Source organism: Cetorhinus maximus, chromosome 12 (genome assembly GCF_964194155.1).
Source record: "Cetorhinus maximus chromosome 12, sCetMax3.hap1.1, whole genome shotgun sequence".
Taxonomy (NCBI): Eukaryota; Metazoa; Chordata; class Chondrichthyes; order Lamniformes; family Cetorhinidae; genus Cetorhinus; species Cetorhinus maximus.
The window spans coordinates 75,457,524-75,472,134 of NC_135890.1; the positions used below are offsets into that span (position 1 = coordinate 75,457,524).

At 41.4% G+C, this 14,611-nt stretch overlaps 1 protein-coding gene across 6 annotated transcripts in view; it reads right to left on the reverse strand.

The window, feature by feature from the left end:
* Positions 1-14,611, reverse strand: part of LOC144687594 (paxillin-like) — a 177,687-nt gene that overhangs the window by 51,508 nt on the left and 111,568 nt on the right. The window contains exon 1 of one of the 6 annotated variants that reach the window (XM_078553925.1): positions 5,196-5,342. The exons of the other annotated variants lie outside the window; for them this stretch is intronic. The gene's annotated coding sequence lies outside the window, so the exon portion shown is untranslated. Of the gene's footprint in view, positions 1-5,195; positions 5,343-14,611 lie in introns of those variants that run through there. 6 annotated transcript variants of the gene reach the window in all.

The window sequence follows — 14,611 nt, forward strand, 5'->3', positions numbered from 1 at the left end:
CATCTCTTCCTTACCACCACTCCCTCTCAACTTCCCAACTATAGAGATTATATTAGAACTTAAGAAAATAAAACAATGGTGTTGAACAGCAATGGGAAACATTTAAAGGGATGGTCAGGATAAAATTACAGGCAGCCATAATGATATGACAAAATTATTACATAATTACTTTGCTTCACTATTTAACAGGGAGACAGGTCAGATAGACATGATATCAGAAAATGAGATCAGAAATTATATAACCCCATATAAAATAAAAATGAGAAATACTAAATAAACTAATCAAGGTCAAGGAAGATAAAACTCCAGGCCCAGATGAGTTGCACAACAAAGATATATCCCAGTGAGGAAGGATTCTAGGAAGGGGATAAACCAACCATTGTTAACCAAGTAAGTTAAGGATAGTATCAAAGTGAAAAAACATATAACGTGGCAAAGATTAGTGGTAAGCCAGAGGATTGGGAAAGTTTTAAAAACCAACAGAAAATGACCAAAAAAATAAAAAGAGGGAGAAAATAAACTTTGAGGATAAACTGGCAAATAATATAAAAACAGACAGTAAGAACTTCTTTAAATATGTAAAAAGGAAGAGCGAGGCTAAAGTCAATATAGGCCCCTTAGCGAATGAGGTTGGGGAAATAATAATGGGGAACCAGGAAATGGCAAAGGAGTTAAATAAATACTTTGCATCAGTCTTCACGGTAGAAGACACTGATAGCATACCAAAAGTACTAAATAATCATAGGGCAAAAGAGGGGGAGGAAATCAACACAATAACTATCACTGGAGAAAAAGTACTAAGTAAACTAATGGGGCTAAAGGCCGTTGGACCTGATGGGTTGCATCCTAGGATATTAAAAGAAGTAGCTGCAGAGATTGCGGATGCACTGGCAGTAATCTTCCAAGAATCCTTAGATTCTGGAACAGTCCCAGAGGATTGGAAAACTGCCAATATAACACCCTTATTCAAAAAGGGGGGAGGGGGAACAAAAAACAGGTAACTATAGGCCAGTTAGCTTAACATCTGTCATTGGGAAAATGTTGCATCTATTTTAAAGGATGTAATAGCAGAGCATTTAGAAATGCATAATCTAATCAAGCAGAGTCAGCATGGTTTCATGAAGGGGAAATCATGCCTGACAAATTTATTAGAATTCTTTGAGGTAACAAGCAGGATAGATAAAGAGGAACCAGTCGATGTAATACATTTGGATTTCCAAAAGGCGTTCAATAAGGTACCACACATAAGGTTACTTAATAAGATAAGAGCCCATGGTGTTGGGGGTAGTATGTTAGCATAGATAGAGGACTAGCTAACTAATAGAAGACAGAGAGTTGGGATACGGGGGGCATTTTCAGAATGGAGTGCCACAGGGATCAGTACTGGGGCCACAATTATTTACAATATATATTAATGACTTGGAAGAGGGAAATGAATATACTATCGCCAAGTTTGCGGATGACACAAAAATAGGTGGGAAGGCAAGTGGTGAGGATGACACAAAGAGTCTACAGAGGGATATAGATAGGTTAAATGAGTGGGCAAAAATGTGGCAAAGTGTGAAGTTATGCACTTTGACAGGAAGAATGAAAGAGCTGAATATTATTTAAATGGAGAAAGGCTGAAGAAAGCTGCAACACAGAGGGATTTGGGGGTCCTTGCACATGAATTCCAAAAAGCTAGCATACAAGTTCAGCAGGTTATAGGGAAGGCAAATGGAATGTTGGCCTTTATTTCAAAGGGATTGGAGTATAAAAATAGGGGGAAGTCTTGCTAAAACTATACAAGGCATAAGTTAAACCACACCTAGAATACTGTGAACACTTTTGGTCCCCTTAACTAAGGAAAGATATACTGGAATTGAAGGAAGTCCAGAGCAGGTTCACTAGGTTGATCCCAGGGATGGAGGGATTTTCTTATGAGGAGAGGTTGAGTCGGTTGGGCCTGTACTCATTGGAGTTTAGAAGAATGAGAGACAGCCTTATTGAAATATATAAGATTCTTAGGGGACTTGACAGGGTAGATGCTGAGAGGTTGTTTCCTCTTGTGGGAGAGTCTAGGACCAGAGGGCATAATCTCAGAGTAAGGGGGCGCCCATTTAAAACAGAGATGAAGAGGAATTTCTTCTCTCAGAGGGTAGTCAATCTGTGGAATTCTTTACCACAGAGGCCTGTAGAGGCTGGGTGGTTAAGTATATTCCAGGCTGAGATAGACAGATTTTTTTAATCAGTAAAGGAATCAAGGGTTATGGGGAAAAGGCAGGAAAGTGGAGTTGAGGATTATCAGATCAGCCATGATTTCATTGAATGGCGGAGCAGACTTGATGGACCGAATGGCCTAATTCTGCTCCTACGTATTATGGTCATTCACTAACTATAAAAGAATCAAAGGAAAGAGACAATAAAGGCACTATTATACATATTTAATAATTTGTTCGAAAAGTGGTGTCACAGGTCTGGCAGATAGCTAATGTAATACCTATGTTTAGAAGTAAGATAGAACATGTTGAACAAAGTACAGACCAATCAACTTAGCATCGGTGGTAGGAAAAATAATGGAATCCCTACTATGGGAGAAAATATCTAGAAACCAAAAAATATGACAATGAATAGTCAGCATGGATTTCAAAAGGGAAAGACCAATCTCAATGAATTCTTTGAATAGGTAACCAAGAGTAGACAAGGGTAATGCAATAGATGTAATTTATCAGGATTTTCAAAAGGCCTTTGAACATATGCTACATTAACATACTAAGAATGTCAGAATGTCCAGAATCAGAGGTTAAACAGCAGAATGAAAAGCTAACTGGCTATAATAGGAAGGCATAAAGTAGGGGTAAAGGGTATCTACTCAGAATGGAAGCAAATGCAGTCTCCCAAGGGTATTGTTCACAATTTATATCATTTTAAAATTTGGATTCAAAAACACAATTTCTAAATTTGCTGATGAAATTCAACAGGAAGAGGTAGTCAATGCTGAAAAGGGCTGCAACAATTTCAAAAAGGCATTAATAATCGAGCAAATTGGGTAGAAGTGGCAACTGAATTTCTTCACAGATCAGTGTGAAGTATTACATGTTGGTAAGAAAAATAAAGAGGTCACATATTACTTGGAAAATATTAATGTAAATGGGGTAGAGGAACAAAGGAATTTTGGAATACAAATATACAAATCATTAAAAGTAGCAATGCAGGTAATTAGGCCATTAAAAAACAACAAAGCACAAGGTTATTTCTAGACAAACAGAACTGAAAAATAAAGTTATGCTCAATCTGCATCAACACTTTTTAGACGACACTTGAAGTAGTGTGTGCAACTTTGATCGCCAAATTATAAAAAGGGTAGAGAGGCAGTGGAGGAGGTCTAAAGTAGATTTAGAAAGGTGGTACCAGAAATAGGAGGTTATACCTATCAGGAAATGAAGAATGAAGATTTTTAAAATTATGAAAGGCTTTGATTGAGTAGACAGAGAATGAATGTGTCATTTGTGGGGAGAGCAAAACTAGAGGCCATCAATATAAAATAGTCACCAAGCTATCAAATAGGAAATTCAGAAGAAATGTCTTTACTCAGAGTGGTGAAAGTGTGGGACTTGCCACTGCGGGGAGTGGTTGAGGCATATTGTATAGATGCAGGGAAGACTGGATAAGCATGAGGGAGAAGGAAATAGAGAGTTATGCTTATAGTTAGATAATGAAAGACAGGAGGTTGCTTGAGTGCAACAGAAATGCTTGCATGGACAAGTTACGCCAACTGGTATGTTTCTGTGTTGTACATATTATGTAATTCTACTCTATTTACCTGTTTCCTGTCAGCACTGCAGAACTCAAAAGAAACTGAGAAAACAACACTCCTGCCACTGGTAGGAGAGAAACCCACCCCTTAATGTTACAGTCACATCGTCTCTGGCTATTGTCTTAATCTGCAGCAAACGGTTTGCTAATCTGGTGTTTTATTCCACCCCAAATGAATAACACACTATGTTTGCAAACAAAGGCAATTAGAAATCTCAAACTGGCTCTCCCACAAGGTTATGGAGTCAATTAAGATTTTCAAGTTTGAGACTAATAGCTTTTTGTTGGTATGGGTATCAAAGGATACAGAACAAAGACAGGTAAATGGGTTTCAGGTATAGATCAGCCATGATGGGGAGAAGGCGGGAGAATGGGGTTGAGAAACTTATCAGCCATGATTGAATGGTGGAGCAGACTCGATGGGCCGAATGGCCTAATTTCTGCTCCTATGTCTTATGGTCTTATGTAATTGAATGACAGAACAGAATTGAGTGGCTGAATAGTCTACTCTTATGTCTATATTCCTAAACTTCAAACCCTATATACTCTCCACCACAAAGCCTGCCTTCATCTACCTCGGTAACATTGCTTGCCTCAGGCTTCGGTTAGTTAGTGGCAAGTAAAATTTGGACTCCACAAATGTCAGGCAATGACCATCTCAAACAAGAGAAAATCTAACCAAATCTCTTTGAAGATCAATGGCATTACCATCGCTGAATTCCCCACCATCAACATCTTGGGGGAAGGTTACCATTGACCAGAAACATAACTACACGAGCCATTTAAATACTATGGCTATGAGGAGGTCAGAGGCTGGGAATTCTGCGATGAGTAACTCACCTCCTGACTCCCAAAGTCTGACCACAATCTACAAGGCACAGCTCAGCAGTTTAGTGGAATACCTTCCACTTGCACCCCATCCACCACTTTAAACATTCATTCCCTCTGCCACCAGAGCACAGTGGCAGCAGTGTGTACCATCTAGAAGACGCACTGCAGCAATTCACCAAACTTCCTTCGACAGCACCTTCCAAACTTGTGACCTCTACCACCTAGAAGGACAAACAGACACATGGGAAGACCACAATCTGAAAGTTTCCCACCAAGTTACACATGACTGACTTGGAACTATACTGCAGTTTCTTCACTGTTGCTGGGTCAAAAACCTGTAACTCTCTTTCTAACAGCCCTGTGGGTGTACCTACACCATATGGACTCCAGCGGTTCAAGGCGGCGACTCACTACCACTTTCTCAAGGACAATGAGGAATGGGCAACAAATGCTGGCTTTTCCAGGGACACCCGCATCCCATGAACAAATAAAAAAAAGCCCATCTTCCAGTGAAATCCTCAAGTGTGCCTCTTCCACCATCAAATTCGATTGTTCCAAAGTACACTTACCCAGCCTCCCATCTTCCTTTTTGCTTAAACTTCAGCACATCCGAAACTCTGCTGAGAGTATCCTATCACGCAATGTGTTATGCTCATCTAAAACTGCTCTCCTTGCTGGCCTATGTTGGTTCCCAGTTGCCCAATGCCTTAAGAGAATAATTCTCTTCCTCTTTAAATTGCTTCATAGCCTCACCCATTTATCTCTGCAACCTTCCCTCTTGACCGCTCCATTCCTCTGACTCATGCCTTTTGTGCAACTCTCTTCCCTTTGCCTGATCATTGGCTGTCACAGCCTCAGCCATCCAACATTCCTGCCTCTCCACCTTCACTTCCTCCACCACCGACGAACAGTGGCAGCAGTGTGTACCATCTACAAAATGCACTTCAGAAACTCACCATGGTCCCTTAGGCAGCACCTTCCAACCCACGACCACTACCATCTAGAAGGACAAGGTCATGAAGTTTCCCTCCAAACCACTCACCATCCTGACTTGGAAATGTATCTCCATTCCTTCACTGTCACTGGGTCAAAATCTTGGAACTCCCTTCCTAACAGCACTGTGGGTGTACCTACACCACAGGGACTGCGGCAGTTCAAGAAGGCAGTTCACCACCCCCCACCAAGAACAATTAGGGATGGGCAACAAATGCCGGCCTAGCCAGCGACACCCACATCCGTAAAATGAATTTTAAAAAGGTCTCTTTCAAACCTACCTCTTTGACCAAGCTTTGGGTTTCCCATTCTAATATCTACTTCTTTGTCTTAGCATCCATTCTTTTCTGATTACTTCTCCATGAAATGCCTTGAGACATTTGTCTACATTAAAGAGGATATATATATATGCAAACAGTTGTTGTCGGGTTTACATAGTTTAAACGGTAAGAGAGAAATCAACAAAGCAGGGCCAGCAAAGCTGAGTGGCATCACAATAACCATAAAAGAGTAGAATGGAAAGGGACAGGGTGGCTGGGGTGCTAGTTGACAAATACTGCTGGGAGAGGTTCCAAATTTCTAAAGCGCAATCCACTTCAAAGCACTGCCTAGTCTACCTAATTTCTGCCCAACTAAATCTTAAGGTTTTCTTGCCAACCAATATTTCTGGTTTGTTCTGTCTCCGCAGCTACAGTTTTGAAGTATAGCACGCTGCTATCATTGTTGGATGTTCTCCTTCAGGTTATAGGGTACATAGGAAATAACCACCTCAGCCATGCTCGATACTCCAGCTGACAGTCTCTTCCTCAAGCAATATACACACAGATTTCCACGTTTCATTAAGACTCATCCATTGATTTGAGGGGAGACTCCATCCACAACAAATCTATTCCAGATTAAACAGAGCACCACAGCAAGCAGAAGCAATTCATTAAACTCACTGCTTTAGTGGGCTGCAGCAAGAAGCAGAAGATGAGCCAACGTCTGTTTACTGACACTCATTTCATCTTTTATTTATGGAGCCAGAAGGTCAAGCCTCAATAAAATAAATATATTTCTGGAAGTTCGAGTGAACTTACCAGCACACAGGATTCCAACCAAGCGTATTCACAAAAACAATCCCATACCCTAATAACAAAATACAAAACTATTCACAACTGCTGCAAATTCAATACATTCTCTTGGACATGGTACTTGCATAGTCTACCATACACCCTTGTATGGTTATATACATGGGCTGCTCCAATTTACATTGCAAATATTTATGTTTACTTAGTACATGTATATATCCTGGGGGTTACAATGACCTATTCTAAATGCAGTGCATGCTAATAGTCCTAGGTATTGTGTACAGTTCTATTCCCAATTCTACACCCCCACCATCCGCACATAGTCCTTCATAAACCTTTCATTCTCTACTCCAACTTATACAGTAGATGTACAGCCTGGCATATCCCAAAGTATTAAACACAAACTCCCTCCTATTCAGTACAAAGTATTAATCCAGGCGTACAACCAAACCGAGCATTCCTCCACACTTCGTATTGTACATTGCTTCTCTTTGTGTACATAACAAAAATATTATCCCTTCAATCCTAGTCTACAGTGTCACATTGAAAACGCACATTATAAGCTCATAAATATCACATACCATTGTGGGCTGAAGGTCGTTTCTTTTACGCTCCTGCTTGACACTATACCTTGAGCTCCTCTAAAACCAGCAATCTCAAGCAATAATAGAGGATTTGTCACATACCCTGCTGTAGACATCAAATGATGACTAATGCAGTTATTATTAATCTGGCTTTATGCAGAGGAGCAGACTAGTGGAGCAAAAGCACTCATCCACAAAGTGCAATAACTCTATGCTTTTCTATGTATAACCTGTGTCTAGACTCAGAAGCAGCATATTGTTAACACATCACCTTAATAGGCACCTCCACATTGTTACTCACTGCACTGCTACGCGCTTATTATCAGTCCTATGTTCGGAAACCAGACTTGTCAATTTTATGTTTTTTGGCATAAGCACAGCTAATGTGAATAATCATTTTATTTAAAAGCCACAGAATACATTGGGTGCCATTTAATTGCACTGATCCTGACCTAAGCCATTAAACTACAACAGTACAAGAAATATGAGATAACCTAAGCTGTACAAAGGATATAAGAAATCATTTTCATTTATATAGTTCCTTTCACAACACTGGGAGATCGCAAACCCCTTTATAGCCAATAGAAGTGTAGCCACTATTGTAATTAAGGGAAATGCAGCAACCAATTTGCACAGAGGAAGGTCCCAAGAACATCTAATGACATGATAATCTGTTTACCGATGTTGTTGGAGGGATGCACGTTGGCCAGGGCACCATAAGAACTCCAATACTCTTCTTCGAATGGTGCCATCGGATATTTTACGTCCATGGGCGAGCACAGTGGAACATTTGGTTTAACATATCATCCGAGAGATGACGCCTTCAGCAATGGTACTGTACTGTATTGAAATGTCAGCCAAGATTATGTACCTCAGGACTCTGGAGTGGGGCTTGAATCCATGGCCTTCAGACTCAGAAGTGAGTGCTACCACTGAACCTCTGCAGACACCTGAAACAAGGCCAATCTAAACACTTGGCCACCCCCAAACCCAAGAGCAAGATCAAAAACTGAAACAAAGGAATAGTAACTCAGGGTTTGGAGCAGCTCTCTTGAAAGTCCTGAAGACTCAGTGTATCACAGGTTGCTCAGGTATACAGAAGCTTCTTGTACAGGAATCCTATAAACTACAAAATCCAAATCAGCACATTATTGTGTGCCATACCACTAAGCAGTACTATCACTAATGTTAAGCTTATTCATATCAATCAATACACCATAGCGGAAAAAAAATCAAGAACGTACCAAAATGATTTAACATTGCCACCAATTAATTTCACGAATTCAAACTGCCAGTATCTGCCCTACCACTTTCACAGTGAAAAGACTAGAACAACCAGTAATAAACCTTGGCGTACGCAGTGCAAAACTCTCCAGATAACCCTAAATTGTAAGGCAAAGTCTACAATTGTAATGTTAGGTATCTTTTCACAGATCAACTGGACATCGAGAAAACTTTGGCATACTTGATAGTATGCTTTACTGAATCCTCAGTAAAAATAATACAATACACACTGCAATGCTATGCAGGGATTGCAGGGTGCGGAAAATTTGAAAGTTTAAGGTCTAGGGCCTACAATGAGAAACTCAATCTGAGATTTTTATTTATTTATTTGTTCACGGGGTGTGGATGTCACTGGCTAGGCCAGAATTTATTGCTCATCCCTAATTGCCCTAGAGATGGTGGTGGTGAGCTGACTTCTTGAATAGCTGCAATCCATGTGGTAGAGGTACACTCACAGTGCTATTAGGAAGGCAGTTCCAGGGTTTTGACCCAGCAACAGTGAAAAGAACGACAATATAGTTCCAAGTCAGGACAGCATGTGGCTTGGAGGGGAACTTGCAGATATTGGTGTTCCCATGCACCGGCTGCCCTTGTCCTTCTAGATGGTAGTGGTCGTGGGTTTGGAAGGTGCTGTCAAAGGAGCCTTGGTGAATTGCTGCAGTGCATCTTGTACATGCTGTCAATGTGCGCCAGTGGTGAAGGGAGTGAATGTTTAAGGTGGTGGATGGGCTGCCAATCAAGCAGGCTGCTTTGTCCTGGATGGTGTCAAGCTTCCTGTGGTGTTGAATGAGCTGCACTCAATCAGGGAAGTGGGAAGCATTCCATCACACTTCTGACTTGTGCCTGGCAGATTGTGTACAGGCTCTGGGGAGTCTGCAGAATTCTCAGCCTCTGACCTGCTCTTGTAGACACAGTATTTATATGTCTGGTCCAGTTCTGGTCATTGTAACCCCAAGGATGTTGATAGTGCTGGATTCAGTGATGGTAATATCATTGAATGTCAAGGGTAGATGGTTAGTTTCTCTCTTGATAGAGATGGCCATTTGCCTGGCACTTGTGTGGCGCAAATGTTGCTTTCCACTTATCAGCCCAAGCCTGAATGTTGTCTAGGTCTTCCTGCATATGGATCGGGACTGTTTCAGTCGTGAATGGTACTGAACATTGTGCAATCATCAGTGAACATCCCCACTTCTGGCCTTACGATGGAGGGCAGGTCACTGATGAAGGACCTGAAGGTGGTTGAGCCAAAGGCACTACCCTGAGGAACTCAATATTGCATTACCTTTTTCAGCCATGAAATGGGGGTCTACTTTTACACAATGTAACTTGTTTGGTTTCTCAGGCAAGCATTGCAGGGCCTGAGCTTCATTTGTCATTTAGCAACCAGGAGCTGATGTAACCCCATTGTATGATTGAGCAAACGACAATTAAAGCCAAGTAAGTATGAAAAAAGTCTCTGAACCAAGTCTTAAAGTATTCCTGATGTTCATCATAAACCACATCCTCTGTCCTTATGACACCTTTATTTAAAGCCTGACTCATGCACAACCTTATCAGCACCAGTATTTTTAAAGAAAGTAAACCATTCTTAGAGTGGGGCATAGACACTGCAACTTCATAAATCAACTCAATTCAATGTAACTTTATTGTCCATACAGAAATTCATTTCAGGTACATTGCTCATACGTTAAAAAATTACATATAAATGAATAATAAGAATAAAGGAAAGAAAATTACCCTATCACAAAGATCTAACATTAATTAAAATATGTATTAAAAATTATCCAATGCATTAAAATAATCAATGTCCCACACTGAATGCATAACCTTGTCCATACATCAAACTCCTGTTAAACGTTCTTATAGAGAAGAGCACCAACGAGTTCAGGAAACAACTTGTCCTGCATCAGAGGGATTGTAGCCTTTTACCTGAATACAACCAACAGTAATACTGAGTCAAGGGGGTGATGCTCATTGTTCATGACACTCTACTTCCGTCAAAATTCTTTCGTCAAGAAAAATCTGCTCGTCAAATACCCTTCCAGTTTGGTTCAATAATCTCTATATGCTTAAAGAGTCCAGCAATAGTACCAGGCGAGACATCCAAAAAGGATAGCACTTTCAACAACAGACGTATAGAAGAGTTTCATGATTGTAGGATCTACCAAAAAGGATTTTAATTTTCTGAGATAATATAATCGTGTATGTCTCTTGGCACCACTGTTCCCGCCAATTCAATTTATCATCTACTTTGACACCTAGATACTAGTAACTATTTCAATGCCCACACCATGAATCTTCACAGGAACAGTATCATTAACTGGCTAAAAGTAAAATACTGCGGATGCTGGAAATCTGAAACAAAAACAAAAATTGCAGGAAAAATTCAGCAGGTCCAACAGCATCTGTGGAGAGAAAGAAGAGTTAACGTTTCGAGTCTGCATGACTCTTTTCAGCAGAAACGGTTAACGAAACATTAACTCTGTCTTTCTCTCCACAGATGCTGTCAGAGTTTTTCCAGCAATTTTTGTTTTTATATCATTAACTGGCTTGATCCTAAAGTCTATAACTAGTTCTTTTGCCTTGTTTTCATTCGGTTTAAGAGCATTGTTATCACACCATCTTATGAACTTCTCCACCAAGTTCCTAGTTTCCTGCGTAATTCCTTATGAGACCCACCAGCATACTTCAGGATTGTTACATCATTGTACTTTGATCGACAATTTCATGTAGAGGATGAAAAGTAAGACAGTACTCAGCCCTGAACAGATCCGGTATTTGTTAACATGGGATCCAAGTAAATCCTGGAAACTAACACCCGTTGGGTCCTGTTTGAGCAGGGATAGGCCATTTGGCCCCTTGAGCCTGCTCCACCATTCAATTGACTGGTCTTCCACCTTAAAGTCATTTTCCCACACTATCCCCATATCCTTTGTATCGTTAATAACTAGAAATCTATTGATCCCTGACTTGAATATACTCAATGACCTAGCCTCCACAGCCCTCTGGGGTAGAAAATTCCAAAAATTCACCACCCTCTGATTGAAGAAAAAACTCTTCCCTTGTGAAGGAAATCACTGGCCCGAAGTAGGACAGTAGGATTAACATCAAGGTTTTTCAATTTTTCAATAAGCTTGAATGGTTGCATGGTATTAAAAGCTGAAGAGAAATCAACAAAGGTAGTGCGAGCATAGTTGCCTAATCTATCCATGTGCTGTTGGATCAGATGGACCAAGGTCAGAACAACGTTGTCCATCGACTCATGAGGTTGATAGGCAAGCTGTAGCTGATCAATATATGGAACAAGAGGATCTGAAAGACACATTGACACAATGTACCCGAAACATTTCATGACTATCAGTGCAAAAGCAATTGGTAGGTAATCATTAAGCTCACAACTTCTTAGCAACCAGGACAATGGTGGCTGATTTCCAATAGTAAGGAACAGTATGCGGTCCTGGTATCACTTTGCTCCCCTGGCCCCGGTAAAGTCCCAGTCCCTACGCAGCCCCAGTATCACCTCACTCCCTAGGCCCTGGTAATGCCCCACTATCCCCGCCGGCGCTGGTATCACCTCTCTCCTCCCCACCCCCCGCAAGCTGCTAAAGCCCCCCACTTCCCTTGCCCTGGAAAAGCCTCTCTTCCCCAGCCCCAGTAATGCCTCACTCCGCCTCCCCCCCCATTCCTGGTATCACTTCGCCTCCCCTGCCCCCGGTAAAGCGCCCCTGTCCCCTGGTAATGTCTCACTTCCCACCACAGCCTTGGTATCACCTCACTCTCTCTGGCCCTGGCGAAGCCCCAATCCCCTGTCCCCCGTAAAGCCTTGCTCCTGCCGGCCTTAGTGTTGCCTCGCTCTCCCCCAGACCCAGTTAAAGGCTTGCTTTTCCCTGACAAAGCCCCGTTCCCCACAATTGGCCCCAGTAAAGCCCCGCTCCCCACAAGTGGCCCCGGTTAAAGCCTTGCTTTGCCCCCAGCCCTGGTGTCACCTTGCCCTCCCCCCAGCGCCACCCAACCCCAGCCTCACTCTAACTGGCCTTGCACCAGCCTCAGCAGCTCCACTGCCCAAAAGCCCACTTCAAAGAATACCATAAACCCCCCAAAAAACAGGAAAGATAAGCCAGCAACTGAAAAAGAAAACAAAAACTTTATAAAATTTTTTAAAAAACCTAAAAGGCCAAAAGCGAGGAGCAAAATCTATGTTGCCACAGTGCAGCGCCGCCTTCTACCCTGGGGAAATGAGGACTGAAAGGGCAGCAAAGTAAAGCAACACCCACATTGTAGACTAACCTCATCCATGCAATAGTCCTACTCCTTAGGTACATACATTCAACTTCTTCTAACCCAGAAAGTTGAACAAGCTGCACCTCCACAACAACTCAAGACCTAAAACGCCCTCCAAATGTAACTCTCAGATGAAGTTTGGTCCTCTCATACTGAACTGTTAGTTTGGTTCAATTGGCAGACCTCTTACTTCTCCCTAGGTCCAAAGCTCTAGATTTTCCTCGTCATACATCTCCGCCTCTCTACCTGCCTTTCCTCTTTAAGAGGCTCCTTGAAAGCTTTGAATAAGTTTTTGCCCTAACATTGCCTCATGTGGCTCAGTGTCATATTTTGTTTTATAATGTGAAACACCTTGAGAAATTTTTATCATATTAAAGACGCGATATAAATAGAAACTGTTATTGTTGTTAAGAAGGGGAGTTATTGTGCTCTTCAACCAACATGACCAAACCAGTCATTTATTTCTTTTAAGATGCCTTCAGAGTTTTTTTTAAATTCATTCATGGGATGTGGGCATCGCTGGCTGGGCCAGCATTTATTGTCCCTCTCTAATTGCTCTTGTTCAGAGGGCATTTAAGAGTCAACCAGATTGCTATGGGTCTTGAGTCACATGTAGGCCAGGCCAGGTAAGGAGAGCAGATTTCCTTCCCTAAAGGACATTAGTGAACCACATGGGTTTTTACAACAATTGACAATGGTTTCCATGGTCATCATTAGACTTTTATTTCCAGATTTTTATTGAATTCAAATTCCACCATATGCCGGGTCCCCAGAGCATTACCCTGGGTCTCTGGATTATTAATCCAGCAACAATACCACTATGCCATCGCCTCCCCAAGTTCCTCATGGCAAACAATTACTAAAACAGATCATCTTGTCATTAACACATTGCTGTTTGTGGGGGCTTGCTGTTTGCAAATTGACTGCCAGGTTTCCCTACATTCCCAACAATGACCACAGTCCAAAAGTACTTCAATGGCTTAAAGCACTTGGGCCACCCTGATGTTTTGAAAGGTATTATATCAATACAAGTCCATTCTTTATTTGCTGTACGATGCAGCTTACTATGCTCAAATTGACCATCCCAGACACAGCAATGGTGGCTGTATTCCAAAGGTAATTCAATGGCTGTGAAACATTTTAAGGCATGAAGGGCGTTATACAAATACAAGTTAGCTGCATATCTCTCACTAATAAAAAACAGCACTTCCTCAGGCCAAAGCCCCCATTTTACTCATAACAAATTTTATAAAATCAAACTTGCACATTCTGAAGAGTGACACAGATCATTTCCATGTTGCCAAGCCTAGACTGGGAAATGTTGGATAAACACCCAATTTTGTTTCATAAAGAACTTTCATAGAAAAGTTACACTCTTCATTTCCGCTAACTGTATTCTACTCTTCTGACTCTTAATCTGTAGAAACAGTGGCTACCAGGATTACCACATAATTGTGCAAATAACAGGTTAATTTTCATCATACAAATTACAAGCCACGGTACCAAAACTTTGTACTAGAACTAAATGAGAGTGCCAGTACCAAGTAGTAGAATACCCTCTGGGATTCTCCATACACAGTTAAAATGCCCACCTCCCTGGACACCAAACACTGCTAGAGAAGCTGAAGATGCACATTACCCTCAAATACTAGGACTCCTGCCACAGATTTGCACTAAAGGTAAAGGGTGGAACTAAATGTCACAGTACATAACTAACATCAGCCTGTTTCCTCAGATAACAGATAAAACTGACTGGTGTTTCCTCCTTCAACT